This window comes from Narcine bancroftii, chromosome 8 (assembly GCF_036971445.1).
Source record: "Narcine bancroftii isolate sNarBan1 chromosome 8, sNarBan1.hap1, whole genome shotgun sequence".
Classification (NCBI taxonomy): Eukaryota; Metazoa; Chordata; class Chondrichthyes; order Torpediniformes; family Narcinidae; genus Narcine; species Narcine bancroftii.
The window spans coordinates 31,213,268-31,236,695 of record NC_091476.1 but is presented as its reverse complement, the minus strand read 5'-3'; the positions used below and the strand labels follow the sequence as shown (position 1 = coordinate 31,236,695).

General features: G+C 40.9%; 1 protein-coding gene and 2 long non-coding RNA genes across 4 annotated transcripts in view; all 3 read right to left on the bottom strand.

The window, feature by feature from the left end:
* pcdh11 (protocadherin 11) overlaps positions 1 to 23,428 on the bottom strand; it is a 692,247-nt gene that overhangs the window by 579,933 nt on the left and 88,886 nt on the right. The gene's annotated exons all lie outside the window — the stretch shown is intronic.
* LOC138740580 (uncharacterized) overlaps positions 1 to 23,428 on the bottom strand; it is a 75,825-nt gene that overhangs the window by 22,033 nt on the left and 30,364 nt on the right. The gene's annotated exons all lie outside the window — the stretch shown is intronic.
* LOC138740581 (uncharacterized) lies at positions 13,574 to 19,908 on the bottom strand. 2 transcript variants are annotated; one of them, XR_011343042.1, is made up of 3 exons: positions 19,820 to 19,908; positions 17,236 to 17,379; positions 13,574 to 13,753 (listed from the first exon to the last, which is right to left on the bottom strand). It is a non-coding gene; the product is annotated as an uncharacterized lncRNA (long non-coding RNA). The 2 variants fall into 2 exon arrangements; XR_011343043.1 differs by having other exon boundaries at positions 13,574 to 13,750.

Genomic DNA, 23,428 nt, shown 5'->3' with positions numbered 1-23,428 from the left:
TGTTGCATCTGAGGGTAGAGGGGTCCAGGGCAGATGAGGGGGAGATGCTGCTGAGGGCTGAGGTGATAGTGGTGGAGGGGAAGCTACATTTGTGGAAGAAGGCAGACATTTCAGAAGATCTGGACTGGAAGACCTCATCTTGGAAACAGATGTGGCGGAGTCAGAGAAATTGAGAGTAGGGCACGGAATCCATGCAGGGGACAGCGTGTGAGGAAGTATAGTCTAGATATTTGTGGAAGTTAGAGAATTGTAGTATATGTGAGTGGAAAGCTTGTCTCCTGAATGGAGATCCAGGAAGGGGACAGTGTAATCGGAGATGGACCAGGTGGATGTCCAATCCCTTTATACCTCTATCCCCATTTCTAGAAGGTCTGAAAGCACTTTGATTCTTCCTGGACCAAAGACCCAATCAGTCACCCTCTACCACCATCCTCCTCCACCTGGCAGAACTTGTGCTCACTCTAAATAACTTCTCCTTCAACTCATCCCACTTACTCCAAATCAAAGGAGTAGCCATGGATACCTGCATGGGTCCAAGCTAGCCCTGCCTGATTGTGGGCTTTGCGGAGCAATCCAAGCTGCAAGCAGCAGCAATCATAAAGGAACCATACCACCCTGCACACTCTCTGTTCTCGATGCTTCCATCAGGAAAGAGGTGTAGATGCCACAAGACTTGAACAAAAGGTTCAGGAACAGCTGCTACCCCTTCACCATCAGACTCCTCAACAACAATCTCAATCATGAACATGTTTAAGGACTAATACTTGTGCATTTTATTGATTTTTTAAAAAATTCTCTTTGTATTGCACAGGCAGTTTCTCTACATTCATTATCTGTTTGCACTTCTATTTTTTTTTACATGTACCTGTATGCACTGTGAGGTTATTTTTGCAGGGACAGGAAGGCACCCTTGTGGGCATTTTCTTGAATAATAGGTATACCCTTTTGGATAGTGTTGAGAGTGATAATCTACCAGGCACAAGCCACAGTGATCTGGTTTCTGGCATAAAGTCTGGTTCTGTGGCAAAGAGGAAAAGAAAGGAAAAGAGGCAAGCTGTAGTAATAGAAAATTCCATAGTTAGGGGGATAGATAAGAAGTTCTGTGGAGGAGATTGAGTATCCTGAATGGTATGCTGCCTTCCTGATGCCAGGATCCAAGATATCTCAGATCGAGTTCACGGCATTCTCAGATGGGAGGGTGCACAGGAAGATATTGTGGTCCACGTAGGGTAGAAAGGGAGAAGGTCCTGCAAGGAGCATTCAAGGAGTTAGGCCTGAGGTATTGCTACCCGTGCCGCATGCTGGTGAGGGTAGAAATAGGAGGATAATGCAGCTTACATGTGGCTAAAGACTTGGTGTAGGAAGAAGGAGGGACCTGTTCTGACAGGACAGTTTGCATTTGAACTGGAAGGGGACAAATATTGCAGGCAGGTTTGCTAGTGCTGCTCTAGTTGGCTTAAATTAGATTTGTGGGGTGGGGTGGGGGGGGGTCGGATGCAGTGGGGAATCAGAATACTAGAACAGATGGAGGAGTGGAGGAGGGAAAAGATGATGTTAAAATTGCATCACAAGTGGAAAGGGTTGTAAAGAAAGCTTTTGGCATATAGGCCTTCATAAATCAAAGTATTGAGTAGAGGAATTGGGATGTTATGTTAAAGTTGTTTTAGACACTTCTGAGGCCAATTTTGGAGTATTGTGTGCAGTTTTGGTCATCTAACTGCACGATGGATATCAATAAGATCGAGAGAGTGCAGAGTGCAAAGAAGATTTACTAGGATTTTGCCCTGACTTCAGGGACTGAATTACAGGGAAAGGTTAAATAGGTTAGGACTTTATTCCTTGGAGTGTAGAAGAATGAGGGGTGATTTCATAGAGGTGTTTAAAATTCTGACCAGGTAGCCGAAGTAAATGTGAATAGGCTTTTTCCATTGACGGTGGGTGAGATTCACACAAGTGGATATCAGTTAAGGGTGTAAGGGGAAAAGTTTTGGGGAAACATGAAGGGATCTTCTTCGCTCAGAGTGGTGGGAATGTGGAATGGGCTTCCCGCTGAAGTGCCAGATGCGGGCTCGATTTTAATATTTAAGGGAAATTTGGACAGGTAATATGCAAGGGAGAGGTGTGGAAGGCTATGGAGTGAGTGAAGGTCAGTGGGGCTAGGCAAGAAGAAAATGGTTCAGCACAGACAAGAGGAGCCAAGATGGCCTGTTTTTGTGCTGCAATTGTTCTATGGTTATATAATTCTGCCTCACCCGCAAAAAAAGTCCTAGGATGGGATGGTGAAGTCACGTATGTACTCTGAAAATAAATCTGAAATCTGAGAGATTTAAAGGTGAACAGAGGAACACTTTCTTCACACAGAGAGTGGTGGGTACAGTATAATCCTCACTATCTGGCATCAACGGAGATTGAAAATGCCTAATATGTGAATTTTACAGTTGACTGAGGCACACTTTTACATTGCCAGAATATGTTTACCATATAACCATATAACAATCGTAGCATAGAAACAAGCCAGTTCAGCCCTTCTAATACATGTGAACACCTTCTCCCACCTAATCCTATTGACCCGCGCCTGGCCCATAACCCTCCACACCTCTCTTGTCCATATACATATCCAACTTTTCCTTAAATATTAAAATTGAGCCTCCATCTACCACTTTGGCTGGAAGCTCATTCCACATTCCCACCACCCTCTGAGTGAAGAAATTTCCCCTCGTGTTTCCCCTAAACTTTTCTCTCTTCAATATCAATCCATGCCCTCATGTTTTAATCTCCCCAACTGTCAATTGAAAAAGCCTGTCCACATTCATTCTGTCCCCCCTCAAAATTTTAAATGCCTCTATCAAATCACCCCTCAATCTTTTACCCTCCAGGGAATAAAGTCCCAGCTTGCTCATATTTTCCCTGTAACTCAAGCACTGAAACCCAGACCACATTCTTGTAAACCTCTTCTGCACTCTCTATTCTGTTTATATCCTTCTTATAATTTGACGACCAAAACTGCACACAATATTCCAAATTTGGCCTCACCAATGCCTTGTGCAACTTCAACATGACATCCCATCTCCTGTATTCAATGCTCTGATTCAAGTCATTCCCGTAACTTACAAAATTTAAATTCAAAACCTAGTTACTGGTCCTGTTACATCGGTGCACTCACCACTATGCTAACCGTGCCACTGTCATAATTAACCACCTGCTCCCCAAATTTTACAGAAAAAGCATTACTAATGTATGAAACAACATACTATCAAGATAAACAGTCTTACAAGGAATAGGGAAACACTTTGGGAGAGTCGCCCCAGCGACGAGTGGCATCAGCCTGCTCTTGATCCTGGGCACTGGCATTTTATTCAAAAACTATTTTATTGAAACTTTATTCAAACAGCTGCTGGAGGTGGGGTAGGACTGAGGCGCTCTGCTGGCTGAATGTTTGCCCCCATCTTTGCCAAGTGTTGCGTGTTGCTTCAGAGAAATGTTACAATTTTTATTTATTTCCTCAATTTTTTTTTGCCAGTTGTTTCAGATTGCTGGTTGCTTGAATTCTGGATACTAGGGATTTTACTGTATATGGAATGAGCTGCTATCAAAAGTCATGGAAGCAACATTCAAGACATTGAGTCAAGTTCATGGATAGGAAAGGTTCAGAGGGATGATATGAGCCAAATGCAAACTAATGGGTCTAGCTTTGATGGACTTGGGTGAAGGATCTTTTATATCACCTCTGTAAATGGCTACAAAATGATCAGCTTCAAAATTGGCAAAAATCCTTTGCCAGAGGTGCTCTGTGTTTAGTAAGGGATTATTTAAAATGATATGTGAGTGGGGAAAAAAAAGTTTAGACCACCGATCTAATTGTCTCATAACTCACGCCCATAACCTTCAATTTTTCATCTAGAATGTAATCAGGTTGCATTCAGTTCTTATAAATCATAAGTTAGTATCTGGAATTCTGAACAAGTCATGAATTATTATATTTATAATTTTAAATTTATTTATAATTTTGGATTATAGTTCAACAGTTTCTACTTCTGGTTAGTATGTTTTGGAGAATTCCCCAAATTCTTCAGACAAACCGATATTTCTATCCTCTGCATGTGGTATCACAGCTGGAAGGATTAATAAAGAGATAAACTTGTTTGAAAAAGAATCTTGTCACTGATGAGTATAAAGTAAAAAGAGAGGCTATCCATTTATGGAATGCTTCCAGGTTTAAAAAAACATTGCAATGAGTCTGGAGTGCCATTTGGGGTCTAGCTATATTAATCGGTATCTATAATTTGTCAGCAAGATGGCTTTTGGTTTCCATAGAGAAGCAGGAGAATTTTCCGGACATACCATTTGATCTCCGTGGCACTGTATATGAACTTCTACCAAACAAATATAAAATCATGAGTTTCGAGAACAGAGAAGAACCAAGTCTGCAAATCCGAACAATGATTTTTATTTTGTAAGGCAAATTATTAAAGCAAGGCACAAACTGAACAACATTTTTTGGATTTCATTGCTCATGTGATGTCTTGGGTAAACTTGTACCTCTCACTTTGTTCGTTTTAGATTGGTCACAGTGTTCAAGCTACCGAGAGCAGTTCAGTTGATACAAGTCTTTATTACTAAATCTAAAGCTGAATTCACACTACAACATGCAAGCCCTTCCCAATTATACTTATCAATGCCTGGACTGGTCTCAATTGCCAAAGCGAGGTGACGACTGCACACTTGTAAGTAGGTTGTCTGGGCGCCGGTAGCAGCTTCTCCACCTCCCCGAACTGGGACATCGCTTTGGAATCTTGAAGTTCTTCTTCTTGCTGAGAGATGTTGCCACCTCTTGGAGAGTCTCAAACTTCAGCAGCGGGACCATGGCTTATATTACCCAAAAGTTGTTTACTTCAGATCTTATCTCTTTGAACAAATGATTTAATTATCTTCAAGGTCTCCTGACAGTCTGCGACCAACAAAAGACAACTGCATCTCTTGGCCTGTGGAAGTTGGATAATGTCTACTGATTCATATGCATCCCTGGGCCCCATAGTGTAAATTTAGATTGTCTTCCTATTCAATTGCATCCTGGGCCCCATGCTGGAATTTAGATGTGTTTACCTAAATATGCATGGGCCTCATAGTGGAATTGAGATTATGTCTTCTTTTTTTTTTATTAATTTTTTATTTTTGCAACTGCATCCCTTCTTGCTTCAGCTGGTCTAAATCCTCCATTACAGGTGAGTATTCTAAAAACATGGTAATCATCCCTAATTTATATTTTTTCATATGAAATGTCACACTGTTGGAATTCCACTTTTCTCTTTGAAGTACAAACACATTCTAAGCATTAATTCCATTGAAATTATGTTTTTGCTTGTGAAATATAACGGAAAACGTGAATTTGTTACATAATAAAGCATGAACACAGGTAAGAGACACAAAGACAAGAAAGTTGTCAGGATTGAATTTTTCTGTTTGCCCAGAGGGAAGTGCAAAACTTTGTGTCAGATCGAAGAGGAAGCTGCAACTGTAGCATGTAATGACCAATAATACTGTATAATGCAGGGCACTGCATTCCAAGGAAGGGTGACCTAGTCAGTCAGCAACAGATGTTATTAGGTTGGGGACTGAAACATAGAGTGCAGTCAGGATGGGAGTCTTGGTTACCAGAGGTCATATGTCATCATATCATCTGCAGATTGACTCTCAAAGATTGTGGTGAGTATCTGCACGTTCAGTTCATAACAAAGAAGCTTATTAAGAAGTAAGAAGGCATGCGAGTGTCAGATTCTACAATAAGGTGATTATCATCCCAGAATAAGAAATTCAGCTTTTGCTTCATTGATGAAGTCTTTGGGTCAGACTCTCACACAGTTCGTTTTTCCAATCACTGGCCTCTTGTGAATGCAGGTAGGCTAGAGGGAAACATGGAATTTATCATGGGATGGGATAAGGTTGTTGGTGGGTGGGAACAACATGTACTGGAAGCAAACCTACAGCAAGGAAGAGAGACATGGAACAAATTTTCAAAGCCCATTTGCAATTCGGCTGTCAGTTTCTAAATGTAATTGATTCATGGTAACCTTTCATCCTGTGGAATCCATCTATTCTGTTTATCTTCAAAGGAAAAAGTACATCTTTTCCTCCTTTTCTTAGGCAATGTCATGTTATAAGTGCCAACATTTAATATCTACTTTGCCATCACAAAAGTAAAACTTGGGCTATCATCTATTTAACGGTGGTAAGTAGGACTTATCTGTTCCAATTATTACAATGTTCCATGGTATTTCATTGTTTTCACATTGAATCGTATCCTTACATTTATAGCAGGAAATTTTCATCTGTTGAGAAGGCATTCCAACTCTGGTATGCCATAACACAGCCTTTGATTTATTTGCTAGACCTGTGTTTCGTTACATTGGACAATCACCGACAGGATAGTCCATCACTTGAGCAAAGACAGAACAAGAGTATCACCCCACAGAATTACCACAAACACTCCAAAAACATTCTCAGTGCTTTGGAGCATTGTTTTACAACCATGAAATAAAGGATTTTAGGATCAATGCACAAAATATTATTAAATTGTGCACAGGCAGATGCCAAAACAAGGCCCTGAACAAGAACATTTCCATGTCATCAATTTAATGGTAAGCTTTCTTAGCCTGAGCCAACTAATAAAAGGAATGCACAAAAATGCAGTCCTTTGCACTTTCAGCATTTTCTCCCTTGTTACTCCACTGCATTGTCTAAATTAACTTCTTTTCCCTCATCCAGTTCCAAAGAATTGACATGCATTAGAGGGATTTTACTTCAGCATCTCCAGCTATAATTTGGTTGGAAATCTGCAGTCCACTGAGATGGTGCATTAAAGGGCAAGCTTTAATAAAGTGCCCTCAGCACATCCTCAGCACTTTACAGCAAATTACCGTAAGTGGTTGTTCTTTGAAGGGTCGTCACTGCTACAATGTTGGAATTGCAGTGGCCAAACAGCAAATGAAGAATGATCACTGGGGTACAAATTGGTTTTCAGTTGCTGACACTATCAGGTCCTCTTCTTCCAAATTTCAATTTTATTGGCTTTAATAGAACACAGTTTTGAGGAAGAGCATCACAGGAATGCACTGCAATTTTGTGGTTTCATTATTGTGGACAGCATCCTACACAATTTGAAAATATTTTCCTGGGAGATATTAAAACAGTGTCATGGCTCTTTGATAACCACTTTAGGGAGGAGATGGGGCTTTATTTTAAGTTCACGCCTAAATGGTTATACATCCAATACACCCTTTAACGTGGTCAAGTTTCTGGGTGATTTTTAACCCACAATCTTCAAACTGAGCGATGAAAGGACAATCATTGAGCCAATGAATTTCTATCATCTGTTATTCTCTTATCTTGGAGGATCTTTCCTGGACCAAACCCATTAATGGCATCATGAAGAAAGCATGTCAGCGTCTCTATTTCCTCAGAAGTCTGCAGAAGTTTGGTCTGACATTGCTATTTCTATAGGTATGTGGTGGAAAGTGTGCTGACTATCTGGATCTCGGTCTGCTTTACTCCTGAGCATAAAGCCCTGCAAAAAGGTAGTGAACACAGCCCATGGCATCACAGGCAAAACCCTCCCCATCACTGAGAATGTCCAAGGAGAACACTGCCATCGAAGAGCAGCAGCAATCAACAAGAATCCACACCACTCAGCATATGCTGCTGTCATCAGGAAAGAGGTCTAGGTGCCACAAGACTCGCACCACCAGGATCAGGAACAGCGGCTCCCCCTCCACCATCAGACTCCTCAACGACAAACTCAATCAGGGACTCACTTAAGGGCTCTTACTTGCGCACTTGATTGTTTTTTCTCTCTCTCTGTGTATTGCACAGTCAATTGTTGACATGTCTTTATTTGTTTACATGTGTACATTATGGTTTTTTTTTTGCACGAACAATAAGTGATAATTCTGCCTCAACCACAGAGAAAAAAAGAATCTCATGGTTGTATGGGACATCGTGCATGTACTCTGATAATAAATCTAACATCAAACTGCAGATCAGCAATCACAGGAACAAATTATCCAAAGTGCTCTTCCTGCCATACGCAAATTATCCAAAGTGCTGCCACGCAGATCAATCTCGAACTGAGCAACACGCCTCAGCTTTCTCTCTAATTGTGCAAACCAGAAGATGCTGGAAGAAGTCAGCCAGTCAGGCAGCATCCATGGGTAGAAATAATCTATCAATACTTTGGGTTGGAGCTCTTAAATGATTAAAGGTCCTGACCTGAAACACTGTCTGAACGTTTCTACTTCTGGATGCTCCCTGAACCACTAACTTCCTCCAGGCTCTCACCGTTTGCTCAAAATTTGAGTATGGGCAGCTTTCTGCGTTTTTCTCCACTGGTATCCATCAGCTATCAAATCATTGTTTGAGAATCCCTCTACGAATATATCCTTCCTCCTTCTGTCACTTCCAATGAGATTCCACTTTTTCATAGAGGCACTATGGTTCCCTCTACTGAATATCAGAGCATGGGCCTTTCTCAACATCTCACCTTCCATCAGGACACTTCCACCTCTTCCTTCTTCAGAGATTCATGCTAGGAGAGGAGGGTTAAATGTGATACACAAACGCAATGCATTAAACACTTAACTCAGAAACTCATTCCTTTAATTCGAGTGGAATGAATTTTGGAGGCAGAGTACAGCTCACTAACTCTGTTAAGGAGTGCAATTGACACGAGATAATTCCATGCATTTGCATTTCAAAACAAAATATTCCAGATTAAATTGCTTTTCTGAAGCCCAGGTCACATTCCTCATTACTTTCATCACCTCCATTCTAAACCTCCTTCAGATATTTAATTGCATGAAAGGCACCGTAAGAATATAAATTTTTGTTGTCATTGCAAAATTGAACTTTTTTTTAAACCCACTCAGTCCAACACATCCAGACATCCTTGTCTGAAAAGTTCCACATTCCCGAGAACAAGAGACCTTTTCCCTGTTTTTCCAGTCTCGTGCACTCAAGCCAATTGGCCAGCAGGATCTTCATGTAAACATGAATATGTCACCTTTCCTGTTGATGAGTAATTAACAGTGATTGCTTCAACTACCACTACATTGTGTCAACAAACAATAATAGATCACTTGTTCCAAAATATTGAAATTCATTTCTATTGGAAGACTGCAGCTTTGAAGATATGGGAAACTGATTGGATCAACAATTACAGTGTCGTCCTTATTCACCAGTGAAATTTAATTCACTGGACTGCTTCGTTACTTTCTCCCAGGTGTAGTCCAATAGAATAAGGACTTCAAAGCAGTAAGAAAGTGGGAAACTTAAAAGATCTGATTGGGATTGAAGTCCTTTGGATATTTGTGTGACAAAGCAAGATCCCATACTTAGCCTTGTTTCACATCACTGCATAGTCTAACCATCCTGGAGGAAAGCAGAGAAACAAAAGTAATTTGGATTTACTGAGGATAAAGTTTGTTTCGGCAGGGGAGAAGTAGGGATGGGAGATTTTACTTTTGCAATTTTGTAATTATAGGAAGAAGCTAATACAGTTTTTATACATGATGAACAGTGAAGAGATTTCCTATTTCATGTTTCCAACAAAATTATAAAAATACATTCCTTCTTTTGATAAAAATGGAAACTGACGCACATCTTATCACAGAGCTCATGTGCTTGCCAATACACAGTGATCAAAGTCTTACATTTCTGCATCGAGTTTGATCCATTTTTCTCCTCTGATCTCATAAGTAGTGCGGAAGCAACATAAGAACAATACTGATGGTTCATTGATAATCTGGTTTTTGCTACATGTTGCAACTAATCATAAAATAATTAAAGTTAAATTGGATACCCCTGAAAATTTGCAGGGTGGGGTCAGAATGCATCATTTACCCACATCAATTGGTTCTGATCTGGATAGTGTGCCAATTGCATCCAAATTTACCCAATTGTTGTCTGCATTTTTAACTCTGGCGTTGAATGACAGTATATCTTAGAAAAGATAGCCACATCTTTGAAGTGGACAACAGAACATGACATTTTCATGCACTCTTTGAACGCAATCTGTATCTAACAAAACGTATTGACTTTGCAACTATAGCTTGTGGTAGATTCACCACTGAATGATGAATCTACAACCTCACTGACTTCCTCATTGAAATAAAATCTTCTTAAATGTTCTCTGAACATCCTGGGGACATATGTCCGCCTTGCCTCTTCTATCCCTCTGCTCATTCTCCTAGTTATTATATGTAATAAGATAAATGCTCACTAATGCACAGATTATCTTCCAGAAAGTATTGTGACAAAACAATGCTGGAAAAACTCAGCAGGTCAAACAGTGAAATTTATCAAGCAAAGATAAAGATAAATAATGAATGTTTCAGACTTGAGCCCTTCATCAAAGTATCAAAATGTCGGCTGCCAATTTTTTTAGATTGATGCCAAGTTCTGCCAAGCGGAGGAGGGTGGCAGAATGTCCTCATTCTAGACAACTTCTCCTTTAACTCATCTTACTTTCTCCAAATCAAAGGAGTAGCCATGGGTACCCACATGGGTCCCAGCAAAGCCTGCCTGTTTGTGAGCTTTTTGGAGAAATCCATGCTGCAAGCCTACACAGGCAAGACCTCTCAACTCTTCCTCCATATTATTGATGACTACATTGGGGCTGCCTCATGCACCCACAATAACCTTATTAATTTCATCCACTTAAAGGCCAACTTCCATCTTGATCTCAAACTCATCTGGTCCATCTCCCCTTCCTGGATCTCTCTATCTCGGGAGACAAGTTTCCCACCAATGAATATTACAAACCAACTAACTCCCACAACTACATTGACTACACTTTCTCACACCCTGTCCCCTGGAAGGATTCTATCCTCTTCTCTCAATTTCTCTGAATCCGATGCATCTGTTCCCAAGATGAGGTCTTGCAGTCCAGATCGTCCGAAATGTCTGCCTTCTTCCAGAAACGTGGCTTCCCCTCCTCTCAACCCTCACCCACAACTCCCCCATTTCCTCTCATCTGCCCTGGCTTCCTCTGTCCCCAGATGCAACAAACACAGAACCCCCTTTGTCCTCACCTATGACCCAATCAGCCTCTGCATCCAACACATTATCCTCCAGAATTTCCAGCACTTATATCAGGATCCCAGTACCACCCATATCTTCCCTTCTCCTCCCCTCCCTGTCTTCCATAGGGTACACTCCCTCTGTGACTCCCTCATGCACTCATCCCTCCCAACCAATCTCACCTCCCACACATTCCCCTGGGGCAGCAGGAGGTGTCATTCTTGTGCCCACACCTCCTCCCTCACCACAGTCTAGAGTCCCAAACAGGCCTTAGAAGCAACACTTCACTTGTAGCCATAGGAATCATTTACAGCATCCGGTGTTCCCTTTGTGGCCTTCTCTACATTGGAGAGACTGGGCATAGACTGGGAGATTGCTTCCTTGAGCACCTTCACTCTGTCTGCACTATTTCAGCTCAGTGTCACATGTCTGTCCATGGCCTTATGTGTTGTCCCACCAATATGAAGAACAACATCTGATTTTCTGTCTGGGCATTCTCCAGCCAGATGGTATTAACATCAACTTTACCAGTTTTTGCAAACATTCTCTCTTCTCCCCTCCTTCCCTCCCCTTTCCCTTTCCAGCTCTCCTCCCCTTCCCTCTTTATTGACCCAGTCATCCCTCCCCCCTTACTTGTTGTCATTCCACCCTCCCTTTTCAATCGATTACCTCCTGTCTTTGCCATCATGCCTCAACCCCACACACACCCAAACTCTTCAATTTGGATGTCTAGCAACATTTCTCCATACCCCTATAGAGGGAACAAGCCCAAAACATTGGTGATGTATTTTTACCTTTGCTAAACAAAAGGACACTGACCTACTGTGTTTCTCCAGCAATGTGTTGTTACTTCAACAGTCTGCAGACTTTTGTGGTTTACTTCAGAAAGTATTGTCATCAAGTCATAGCTCTTCGCACCTACTGAACAACTCCCTTGAGCAGTGGAAAAGAATTCTACCCATCATTGAAAACTTGCCAGAGAAACTTAACTAATAACTGATCTGGAAGTAATTTTTTGATGCCTCAAATAGTGCTGGTGTAGTCCCTTCTGACTGCAGAATGTGAGCTCACTTGTGCATGCTCAATGAAAGTTTGTGCATTGAATAAAAAATACTCTCAAATGAACACTGCACACCAAATTGGTGCCCTGCAAAGGAAGGTTAACCATTTAAATCTGAGATTACGTCTGTAGTGTTTCATGGAACTGGGTTTGAGTAATGTCATTCAGTCCACCTTAATATTTCCTGAAAAAATATATCCAGAAAAAAAAGCCAAAAGTCTTTGCCTTGCTCCATATAATCAGATCATGAATGATCAAACTCAGTATTTGTTTCCACCATTTTTGGAGCGCTGATTAGTCTCTGCCTTATATCAGCCCTAATATTTTCCTTTATTGAGTTTGAATCAATGCTCTTTTACTTGCTCCCATTTTTTTTAATATTTGAAAGGAACCTTTCTCATTCCCTTATGACACTCAATTACTGAAAAATAATGATCAAAAAATAACTGTCACGGTTGTTGAGGCCTCTGTTAACATTGAGGGATTAGAGCAGACTCAAGTTCAACTTGACCAGCTCATAAGTGCTATGGCTACAGAACTTCAGAAGTTGGTATCCTGCAACAAGCGACTCATTTCAAGACATCCGAAAGCCATTCTGCACCTGCAAGGTTCAAGTCAGGAGTGGGATGGAATATTCTCCACTTGCCTGAAGGTGCACAGCTCCAACAACATGCAAGAAGCTCAACATCATTCTGGATAAAGTAGCCCTTTTGGGTGTCACCCAATCCATTTTCTCCAACATTAATTGCGGAAAGACCTATTTAAAAAATTTTAGTGACTAATCCATGCTACCCCAACAGTACTTTCTAACGGCTACCAAGAACAAAGGCAGCAGGTCCACCTAAATGCCATCTCTTGAAATTTTACTTCCAGGTTGCACACCCCAGGAAATTGAAATATATCCTAATTTTTTCCATTTTTCCTGTGTCTGAATCCTGAAATCCTCCACCCAGTGGGATTATCAGAATATATTCACAAGCAGGGATTTAAAAAAAAAATCATACCAGCACATTCTCAAAGGCAGTAGTCCTTCCAGGAAAGCCCATGTAGGTAAATGTAGGCAAATGCAATTGTGTTACAGACTGATGATCAAATTGATCAGAAGAACATAAATAAATGAAGAAAAGTGAGCCATACAGCAAACCCCCCCTCCCCCCACCTATCCATCACAGCTCATGGAACATTCAGTAAGATCTAATTGTTGGTTTTTATCTATTTTTCAGCCCAATTTCCACAATTCTCAATATCCCTGTCATTCAAAAAATCTCTCAGTTATGACAGTTCTCATGGATAGAGAATTCCAAAAGATATTGAGAGGTTGAATGATCTTCCATTCAACTAATTTATTTTCCCAGTCATTACCATTTCATTTTTTTTTAAATATCAAACAATCGAAAGAAAATATACAAAATGAGGTCAACAAGAAATCTGCAGCTGCTGGAGTTTAATGAAGCGCAGAAAAGCCTAACATTGTTCTTTGGAGTTCAAAGCTTCTGCCAACTGCAATGTTCCTGCATCTTTGTTCTTTGGATGGAATGTTAAACATTTGCCTTCTTTGGTACGTTTCAACAACCGTTTGACGAAGAACAGAGAGCTTTGTCAGGTTCGTGGCCAGAATTGCTACTTAAAAACCAACAAAAAAAGGAAGAAGATAAACTGGTCATTCATCTTGGTGCTCATTTGTGACATGTTATTGGCACAGAGTTACTGTGGTGATTCCTGGCAAATGTCACAGCATTACAATGTGTTTCATGCTCTGGGATCTTCTGATAGAAATAAAGTGCTCAGTTTCATGTCAAGGTTCCATGGAAACATTCAGGCTCAAAAGGATAAGGGAACTTGGAAGTATTCAAAGACTTAGAATAGAGGCTGCAAAGCCAAACAATGTATTTCAAGATGAAGAAGTGAAAACTGAAGGAAGCTGTCAAAGGATATAGGACAGAGATCATTTGGAGATATGGCTAAAGAAATAGCTGATGCAGTTTAATCTGGACATGTGTGAGGTGTTGCACTTCTGTAGATTAAAAGTGAGAGTAAAATACGCAGTAAATGGCAGACTCTTCGGAGTACTGAGGTATCTTGGCATGAAAATCCAGTGGATGGTGAAACTAGCAACACAAGGAGAGGGTGCAGAAAAGGTTCACCGAGATGTTGACTGGTTCAGAGAGTATTAGCTATAAGGAGAGGTCAAACAAGCTTGGATTGCTTTCTTTGGAGCGTTAGAGGCTGACGGGAGACCTGATATAAGTTTATAAAATAATGAAAGAATAGATATGATCTCTCACTATTTTATATCCTCCAGAGTGCAAATGTTATGTTCAAGATGGCAGAGCTTTAAGGTGAGAGGAGAAAAGTGTAAAGGAAGCATGGGATATATTGTAGGTGCCTGGATGGAGTGGTGGTGGAAGCAGATATGAGAATGAAGTTTAAAAGACATTGAGATGGAATCCTGAACATGCAAGGAATATTCATAATGTGGAGGCAAATTGATTAATTCAATTTACTATCATTGCCAGCACAGATATCGTGGGCCAAACAGCTTCTTCCTGAGCTGAGCAGCTCTGTGTTCTGCATAGTATCTGCATTTCAGTGTTATCACAGTCTGCCTTCTCCCCTGAATTTACCAGACTCAGATGTCTCATGGCTGTGAGATAATCCCAACCAGCCCATCACATGACAACATCAGACTTCGCTTCAGCTCCTCACCACATGCACTCAGCGCCCTCCTGACCCAAACGATCGGCTTGATTTACCCCCTGTGATTGTATCAGTTCAAGTTTATTATCATCTGACAGTACCTTCACGACACAACGTGATGAAGCAGCATTTATCCAGGACACAGTGGCCACACAGAATACACATTGCAAAATCATCACATGGACACAAAGATCTAATTTAAAATAAATTAAAATAAATATTTTGGGATCATTTACTCAGTTATAATGAGCATGGAGTAACACAAAATAAGTCTAGAATTCAACAATATCTTTGGGTTTAAGGAAGTGGCTACAGATTCAGCAGCATTTCCCCCTGACCCATCTGAACAACATTCAGGAATGCATTTGATAAAAAGAAATAGGATGATAGAATCATAGAACAAACATTGACCCTCTGGAACACCTCACCAATATTGATGAACCAGAACTGTACACAATACCCTAAATCTGGTCCAACCAATGTTTATTCTTTGGCTACGAAGATTTACGGAGGGGGTAAATGTCCACGTCAGCTGCAGGCTCGTTTGTGGCTGACAAGTCCGATGCGGGACGGGCAGACACGGTTGCAGGGGAAAATTGGTGGGTTGGGGTTGGGGGTTGGGTTTTTCCTCTTTTGTCAGTGAGGTGGGCCCTGAGGTCTTCTTCAAAGGAGGTTGCTGCTCGATGTTTAATGCAACTGCAAGTGCTATCTTCAACTAAAATCTTTTTATAAGGGCAAATTAGGTCCCACAATGAACTTACTGAGATGCAGCGACTTGGAAACACTTGAACCAAAGAATGTGCAAACTCCTCATAGGCAGCAGGCAATTTTTAAAATACATTTCCCTCTTGGAAACACAAAAAAGTTATATCAGCTATGTATCTTCTGCTTCAAATGGAAGCCCCTAAACAGGGGCTACACAGGTCAAGACAAAGATAGGAATCAGACTTAAATATAATCATTGGAGAACAATGCTGGTTTGATTTGTGTCGAGACAGCCTAATAAATTCCGTTGATATAAGATACAGACTGATGCATTATAATTTCTTGCATCAGCTGTACCTCATGTGCAAAAGTTGAACAAACTTAAACCAGAAATTTTAGATCAATGCTTTAGATGTGACAGTGAGGTAGGAACCTTTCTACATTCAACCTGGTCATGTCCAAAAGTGAGAAATTTCTGGGTAGATCTGGGTGATCTTCTAGAACAAATTGCTGGGAAACAATTTCCATAGATCCCAAAATTATCTTTGCTCAGAAATGTTAAAGACGTAAGACTTACAATGAAGCTGTCAAAACATCAATTACAATTGTAAAGATCGTAAAACTGTGTCCCCCCCCCTGGAGAAAATCACATAATCTGAGGAATGATGTATTTATGGATATTTGGGAACCATACCTACAACATGTAGGAATTAATCATTAACTGTTTTCCCCCCCCATCCCACCCCAACCCTTCCCCGATCCAGAAAAGTCAGATAATTTTTAGGGGCCTGAGAGATTGTTGAAGGTGCCTGGCAGATCTTTTTCTTATTATTTCTGTTGTTTTTCTATCCTACTCTCATTCCTATTCTTTCTTTTGCTTTTTTCCCCCTCTTTTTCCAAGGGACAGGGAGGGGATTATTTACAATTATAGTCAACAAGGATTGCTGTTAAATACATTGGTTAATTGTATCTTTGGATTTATTTGACTTGTTTGACTGTAAATTCTATAAATAAAATATTCAAAAAACAAAGAGAACGATAAACAACACAATTCTAAAGAGTGTAAGAAACAGAAAGGCCTGGAGACACACATACATCCATTTTCAAAAGTGGCAGGGCATATTGAGAGTGGTTAATAATGCATACAGAATCTTGAGATTCGTACAATTAGGTTTAGTGTAGAAAGGTATAAAAGTTGTGTTGACGCTGTACAAAACACCGGTTAGATCACAACTGAAGTATTATGTTGAATTCAGATCACCACATTTGGGAAAGGATGTGAGGTCTCAGGCAAGTTACAGAACAGATTTACTATAATGGTACCAGAGACTGGGAATTTCAAGAGTAGGGTTAGAATACAGATGCTAGCATTGTTCCCCTTGGAGTAACGCAGGTTGAGCGATTTGATTGAGGAGTAACTGGTTTTGATAGATTTAGAGAGGGGAGTCAGAGGAAGCTGTTCCCATCTTTGAGTACAGACCAGAATTTGGGCAAAATATTCAGTGGTGGAGGAGAGGAGAAACAAAGAAGTGGAAAATATCATGATATGGTGCTGGAATAATAATCTCAATGTGGACAAGATGAAGGAGATGATCATCAACTTCAGGAAGACCTGGAACAACCACCCTCCACTACACACCAATAACTCTGTAGTGGAGAGAGTGGAAAGCACCAATTTCCTTGGAGTTCACTTAACTACTGACCTATCGCAGAAACACATTATCTCCTTATTTGTCAGGAAGGAACAGCAGCGACTGCACTTCCTGAGAAGATGGAACTTGCAAGGCTAACGACCACCATGATGTCATCTTTTTATAGGAGTGTCCTGGCCAGCTGTGTCATGGTTGCTGCAGAGAAATAGATCGGCGATCAATCCGCAGGACCATAAGAGTGGCAGAGAGGATCACTGCTGTCTCCCTCCCCCTCAATCGCCCCCACCCCCCACCATGAACTTCTTCTCACGGAGAGTGAGAATGCCGAACTAACTACTGCTCACACTAACTATTGAGATTCTCATATTCACAAAACAATATCTATTTATTTATTAATAAATATAAATACTTGTCCTGCATATGTATTGTTTGTTGGTATGTGTGTTGTGTGTCTACGTGTTGTGCACTGAGAACCGGAGAACGCTGTTTCTTTGGGTTGTAGTTGTGCAATCAGATGGCAATAAACTTGACTTGAATATGTGAACATAGTTAGGATCTGTGATTCACTACTCCATGTGTGGTGGAATCAAAATCAATCATTATCTTCAAAAAGAAATTGGACAGGCACAAGAGAAAGAATGACTTGCAGAGCAATTGAGAAAGGGACATAGAATGGGATTGATAGGATCTAACAACCTGCATAGATGGGTTGAATGCCCCTGTCTGTGTTGTTACTTTTGTGACTGAAAGAAATGAGAAAGTAAGATGACTTTTGAGTATCGAAGAAGCAAGTGCAACAAGGTACGAGAGGAAGTGAAAGAACTTGCATTTATTTACTATCTTAAACAATACACAAGGGTGCGATCATTGGTATAATGTACGAGACAGAATGGCCAATTTGTGCACAGTAAGCTTCCACAAATAGGCTGTTATAAAGACCAGATAATTGGCGATAGTGATGTTAATTGAGGGATAAATATCGGTCAGGACACTAATAAGTCCTCAGCTCTTTTAAAGAAATGGAATTTAATAAAAGAGGCAAACAAATTTGAACTTTGGTGCAATAAATATTACTGAGATGTGTAATACACTGGGAATGATTGCACTTTGTTGTACTGTGGGAACAATTTGTATGATGTTACTTACGGTTTAATTGAGGTGAAATCACCCAGGATCATTTTTTTCCCCTTCAGGTTGTCACCGAAACAAATTTCAAGTTCAAATTCCTGAATATTATTTTGGCATTTTGTGACTGTTTCACCTGACAAATGTCAGGTTTCATCAGATCTAGCCTTAATATTTCATGCCTTATTCATAAAGTTTCATCAATTCACCATCTTAATGTTATGTCATTGGACAAAGTTACATGAATGTGTTTACTCTCCCAAAGGTACTGCAAAGTAATTTCAGACTATATGTGAAATACAGCAAAAGAATTCCATAAAATCTTTCTTGAATGAGTTCTCAAAACCAGCCCAGTCGAAGTCAGGGAAATGCTTGAGGCTCCTGAAGCATTGTTACCTGATAAGTGCTGGTTGATGCCAGATTAATATTTTAAGTGAATTGATGCTCTTCCTGGTCTTTTGCTACTCAATGTGATTGGCATTACTGTACCACCAGCGATAATGCTTTAGAGAAACCAAACCAATTGGGTGACAACTTTGCAGAATGCATCCCCAAGGGTAATCCCAAGCTTCCAGTTGTCACTTTAACTCACAGTCTGACTGCTATTTTGACCTCAAACTTTTTGGCCCTTTCTCTGTTTCAATGAGTTTGAAGAAACAGCATCTCGCCTTCCATCCAGGCATGTAGCAGGCCTCAGGACTCAGCACTGAATTTACAGTTCCAGTTAACTAACCTTTCCTGTTTGAATTGGAATTGGTTCATTCATGTTGCAGGTAATCAACCTGCAACACGAACTTTGCAACAGATATATCGGACCACCACTGAGGGGTTCTGCAGTTGAAGGAACACACAAGCTGAGGTGAGGAACCCAAGAAGACTGCAGGCTGCTGGTAACTACAGTCGAGGGATTACACACTGAGCTGCGGCCTGCTGGAGACTAGCTCAAGACTGGCTGAAGGAGTACCAGGCATCAGAAGTGGGATGCAAGAGGGTGCCGAGGGCTCTAAAGGGTTCCTGATCATGTCAGAGGTTCAGGTCTGGAACTTGGGCTGCTGATGGTCTGGACTGAACTCTGTGTGATTGCAGAAGTACTGAAGGTGAATCAACAGACACTCGGGGACTCTCTTTTGTTTCTCTTTCTCTAACTGCAAAAAGTGTCTCAGGCAATTTCTGCCGATGGTGAATCCGTTGGCCTTACGGCAGATGAAAACACTGCAATGCCTTTACTACATGACAATAAATTGAATTTTGAATCTTGAATATTTCAAGCATCCTTTCTTTTTTCAGATTTCTACGATCTGTTGTGCTCCACACCTCAGATTTTAAAGGCATTGCCTTTTTTTTCCCCGTGCTATCCTCATTCATTTCCCACTGTTCACACTATTGCAGACAGGTCTACTGAGATCATGATCTCTTAGAAGGCATCATTGATTTTGCATCACCTGTACAATCTTATCACAGACAATCCTTTTGTTTCCACTACCCCTTTTCTCAGCAACTTAAGACACACTTGTTTTCTGACTTTTCCAGTTCCAATGAACCTGAAGCATTCCTCTCTTTTCCTCAGTACAGCTGTAGTCTGACTTGTGTATTTTTTTTAACAATTTACCACTGCAGTTTGGCTGGAGCATTCTGACTTCAACCAGCCTCTGGGCTTTGTGACCCTCCTTTCAGGGTCATTGTTTGTGGTGATACACCACTGGCCTACTGCAGGGGACAACCTCTCTACCTGCAGGAGTGTAAGGGGACAGGACAACACCTGGCCAACTGCCAATCAGTCGGCCTGAAGGGATCAAGCCCCACTCGGCCGGGTGTCAATCACCCTCCAGGATATAAGCCTGTGCCAACCTCCCGAGGCCTCACACCGAGTTGCTGCAGCCATAGCCAGCCTGGCTAGGTGGAAATCTTTGTGGATTAAAGCCTGGTTGTACAGTCTTTCTTTACCTTGTGTGTGTCTGATTCTGTCTCACAGCGCACCACATTGCTCGAATCAGGTAGTATTTAAAATAGCTAGGGAAAGAACTATTGTTCCAGTCCTTGCCAAGGGTTGCAATCTTAATTCAGATGCAGTGTCCTAATCTGCATTTGTAAAAGATCGCGTTCATGTTACAATATAGTATTATGCCAGCAATGGCTTGAGAAATCAACTTGATATCGGTTTTGAGAGGATTACATTACATAATTCATTACCATATTTGAAGAAATATGGGCATCTCTCCATATCTTCATCTCCCCCTCTCCATTCACCTCGTCATCCCTCCTCCCCTCCCTTCACTACCTATCATCTCCTGCCTTGTGACCATGCCTCCCCCCCTCCCCACTCTTTTGTTTGGACACCTGCTAACACTTTGCCATACCTTGATGAAGGGCTCAAGCCCAAAACATCAGTTATGTATTTATACTTTTGTTATATAAAGAATACTGTTTCACGGGCTGAGTTTCTCCAGCTTTGTTCTTACATAACCACGGTGTCTACAATTTTTTTGTGTTTTGTTTCTATCCAAGTCATCATAATGCAAACAAAGATGAAACATAGAGAGATGGAAGGGGGAGGGGGGGGAGGGATGGAGGGAGATTGTAGAGCTCGTCGAAAGAACCAAAGACTTGTTGATCCAAACCAAGGCTTTTATTAGCAAAAGACCGGAGCTCTTCACAGGTGGCCGACCAGTCCGGAATGATCCGACCTGGCTAGGGACACAACCCTTTAAGGCCCAAACAATAGGTGTGGCTTAGCTCTCAGCCAATCGCTGTAAGCACAGTCTAGATACAGTAACTATATACACTATGTACATTGGTGATAGATCTGTACTATCACAGAGATGAGAGCAGATTAGCAGATGCCAAAAAGGGCAATGTTGATGTCATCTGGCTGGAGAGTGCCCAGACAGAAAACCAGGTGTTGTTCCTCCAATTGATGGGTGGTCTTGGTGGGATAGTACACAAGGCCATAGACAGACATGCGAGTATGGGAGTGTGGCACAGAACTGAAATGGTTGATTATTAGGAGGTCTCTGTCACTGGTGGAGACGGAGTGAAGGTGCTCAGTGAAGCAATCTCCCAGTCTGCGTCAAATCTCTCCAATGTAGAGAAGGTGTCTTGGATAAGTTGTCCACTTCATGGTTCTGTTATGTTACTAGCAACACTTTAAAAATCAACTTCACAGGTTGCAAAACATTCTTGGGAATTTTGAGGTCTTCAAATACCCAACATAAATACAAGCAATGGCATCATACTAATTTTTCTTCAATGATGAAATATATAAAAATATAGTAAGCTGCTTGCTTCCAAAGCTCTGGTTGAAGATCAACGAAGATAAAGCCCTTTCCGAGGTCTATACAAGATTCAGAATCTAGACATCCATAAATATTTTTGAAAGGTTAAATATTAACTGATTTCATGGCATACAACCGTTGTTTTAAATGAATAATGGTACTGGCAGATAGTGCCTCGTATTGGAGAAAATACAGCAGAGATATCCTGCTCAGCTGGGGTTCTTGTACAGAACAATGCAGAAGTAAACTGCCATAGAAGAATATTTTCTTTTAAAAATAAAACTGAAAGTGTGAAAAGTCTATTGACATGACATATTATTTACAGCAATGGCTCCAATTTAACAATTCCAATGATTTTTTTTCTAAAATCATAACACAAATGCAGACAGACTTAAATTGCCTTTAAAAATTGTTTTCGAAGTCTACGGTGAATGAGAGTTGTCAGTGAAATTTTTGTTGAAAAATAATTTCCATTTGGATTCAAGCAGCATCAAATTAACCTACCAACTTGTACTCCTTTGGGATGTGGGAGGAAACTGAAGTACCAAATATCACTGAATGGTCACATGAAGAATGTGCAAACTCCACATAGGCAGCAGGCAATTTTTAAAATACAGCTTTGTCAACAAAATAGGATGAGAGAAAAATAAACACTTATGGTGCTGGGAACCTTGTGCCAACAATGAGCAGCTGTTGGATCCACGAGCAGAAAAGGTCTGTCAACGTTTTGGGACGGGATCCTTTATTGACATCGGCACGTCTCAAGGGTTTCGGAAACCTGAAATGTTGCCATGATCATTCTTGCCCAATAGAGGGGTTGAGGGAAAGAATTACAGAAATCTGACAGCTGAAGGCGAACAATGAGCACGTAACAATTAAATCAATGGATTCTCACAATACCAACTACATGGAGCTGAGGAAATGTCACAGAATCAGGGGACACATGAAGCCTCGCAAAGACTGGGAAGCAAGGATGATGATTTTAAAATCAAAGCAGGAGCCAGTGAGAAAATTCAGTTTATTGTCACATTTACCAGGTACAGTGAGGAGGCTTTGGTTCATGAGCAGTCTAGCAAGTCACCACATATATGCATACAGAAATACAAAGTAGAAGAGGAAGTACACATTAACAATAGTGTGGTGTCACAGGGAGTAGATCAATTACTACATAGGAAGGGCAGTAGGAGATCATTATTATGAGGTTCACTCGGGAGCTTGATGGCTGCAGAGAAGAAACTGTTAGTGTATGATCCCACATTCTTGAACCTTCTCGCTTATTGAAGGAGGAGTGTGATCATGGTGAGATGAGTCCTTCAATATGTTGTCTACCTATTCAAGGTACTGAGAAGTGTAGATGGGAGGCAGCAGGAAGGGTATATTGGCAGATACATTACAGAAAAGTGCATTGTATCCTGCAAAAAATCAGTTCAATAACCTTTAACTACATAAAAGACAATAAGGAGGTCTATAATTAGCAGATCAGAAAATAAACTGTCTGCTAAAGTGGGATTATAGTATTTAAAGAGGCACAGGTTTGCTGAGAGTGAAAAATCGCCATGGGTCATTCTTGTGGTGTTGACTTCATGATGTAAATACCATTCAAATTTGTGTAACATTGTGTTTGGCAACATCAATTATTTCTCAAACAGAACGATTTATTTCATAATAATTAAAATGCCTCTTCCATTCCTGACTACCTCTGAAGTAGATCGGGGAACTGGTTGGATTTGGACCACGCTGACCGGGTCAGAACCTTTTAAGCTGCTGCATGAGTGGGTCACTAACTGGGCAATTGCCCGGTTAACCCCATTTTACATGGCAGCTTGAAAGGGCCTAGTGACTGAGCT